Source organism: Netta rufina, assembly GCF_964035555.1.
Source record: "Netta rufina genome assembly, chromosome: 2".
Taxonomy (NCBI): domain Eukaryota; kingdom Metazoa; phylum Chordata; class Aves; order Anseriformes; family Anatidae; genus Netta; species Netta rufina.
In genome coordinates this window covers 147,735,177-147,737,580 of record NC_140124.1, presented here as the reverse complement: position 1 = coordinate 147,737,580, position 2,404 = coordinate 147,735,177, and positions in this window count along the sequence as shown.

The window sequence follows — 2,404 nt, the reverse complement described above, 5'->3', positions numbered from 1 at the left end:
GCACTAGGAGGTCAAAACTTGATATTCCTATCTATTGATCTAAAATTAGCTTTCAGAAGTCCTTGTCTCCTGTACACTTCCTTCTCCATCTCCAGATTTAATTTATTTTCCTGCCAATAAAAAAACAATAAAAATTGTCTCCTCCTCAGAGATCTTAAAAGCCACCTGGACGTGGTGCAGGGCACCCTGCTCTGGGTGTCCCTGCTTGGGCTTTGTAGGACCAGACAGTTCACCAGGCAAAGCAAAAGCCACACACACAGGCAAAGCAAAGCAAAGCAAGGAATCCCTTCACCCATCCCACCCCCAGGCCAGCGGGGCTCCCCACGTAGCGGTGCCTTTGGGAAGACAAACGCCACCACTCCCAGCGCCCCCCTGCCTCCTTCTTTCCCCCAGCTGCCATCGCTGCCATCCCCGTGCTGTGGGATGTCCCTTGGGGCATTTGGGGCCAGCTGTCCTGGCTGTGTCCCCTCCAGCTCCTGGGGCACCCCCAGCCCCTGGCAGGGCAGCATGAGGAGCTGGGCTCTGGGTGAGCGCTGCCCTGCAACAACTGAAACAGCGGTGTGCTGGCACCACTATTTTCATCCCAAATCCCAAGCACAGCATCACAGGGGCCACTATGAAGAAAATTAGCTCTATCCTAGTCAAAACAATGACAGTGTTAGAACATACTATTAGAAAATATAGTCCATAAAGTAAAATATAACCTTTCCAAATGAAAATGAGTTGGCTACTTCTTGATGGCTGATATAAATTAAAGGCAACCATGATTCGACCTCTGAATGACTGGGAAAAGTGGAAGGCTGCTTCCTCCACAAGCAGATACCTGAAATGAGCTTGTGAAGAGAGCTCCCAAATGTACAGGAACTGCAAGGAGACAAGAACAGCTAAGGCCAGTCTGAAGAAAATGCATCACAGAGAGAGAGAGAAGAGCCTAGAGAAAGGGGACTGCTTCCATTTTGTTGTCTACATCAGTTCCTTTTTACTGACATCTGTTTTCCATCTACTTTTTGTTGCTGCAGTCTGGGCTTGTACGTGAAGACACTCAGACTCTGCTACCCAGGCTGCCTCTTGGCTGCTGCCTGGGATGTTTCAGGAGTGAAAGAAAGCGATGTGGTGTTGGACAGCAGCTTTTGTGCCACAGCTGAAGTGCTTCTGCTGATAGTGGGTATCAGTGAGACAAATTTTATCCTTAGCTATTTATCAGGGGGCCAGACACAGTCATCAGGAGGCACCGAGAGAGGCTTGGGGGTGCCCAGTAGTAGTGGGAAGGAACGAGCAGGGACCACAGAGCCCGACCTGGGGAAGTTCACCTGCTGAGCCCAGACCACGTTCTGACATTTGGGGAATCCTGGTCCATAATTACCCAATGGGCTGTGGCAATGCAGATATTCCCGAGAGGTGCCCTTATTCCTGAGAGGAAGCCCTTAGCCGAGGGCTAAATTCTTTTGGCCACGCTCATGCTCCCATGTGTAATCAAGACAAAGTCAGCTACACGAATAAGGGTGCTTCTTGTTTTCCCCCCGTCCTGTTCCCAGATACAGGTGATGGACCCCATAGCTGAAGCCAAGCCGGTACCCGAACAGGACGGATTTCACCCACAAACCACAGCTGCTCTGGCTTGGGCTTTCCGTATGTTTTTCCTCGCAGATCTGACTGAAGATTTTTTTTCTCAGGTTTGTCTTGCCCAATGACATTTCTTGGCTGACGTTTCCTCTTCTCTGGCAGCAGCAGAACTGTACGCAATGCCTGAGCACGATGTGATGGCAGACTCAGACTGATGGCAGCTTCAGCCCACCCCACATATGCGCCTTCCCCTGCCGCGGGGTAAGTAAACGACAAGCGAAGCAGCTTTTGGACCGCTGCAGTTTTCAGGCCACTGTGGCAAAGGAAGTTGCATTCGGGGTTAGTTTGCTTTCGGATTTTAGATTTAAGACACTGTGGCATTAGCTCTGCTGTAAAGGTTTGGCAGGCAGCCAGTAGCAGACCAATTTCAGCCAACCAGATTTAATGTGTCACTGCACGTGTCAGAGACCTAAAGGTGAGTCTGCAGCTGCAAGAAAATCCTGTTTTAATCCGATTCATTGTCATCTATGAAAAAATTGTAGTAGTTTTTTTTTTTGTGTGTGTGTGAAGTTTTTATCCTATTAGCTTCCCAAAGTTTGAGATTTTCCATCTGTAAATACACCATATGTGTACACACACACCAGTATATATTTGCCTTCAGTAAAGAGACTTATCTCTCGGTATCTGACAAGTGTGAAGTGTTCATAAATGTCTAATTCAGGAAGTTATTTCCTAAATTTTTTTTTCGCATTTCCAATGAGCTCAGTCAAAGTTCCCATTATGTAAAGCCCTGCCTCTGCTGTAGCAGTACTGAACACATTTAATGTTTCTGGTCCATTTT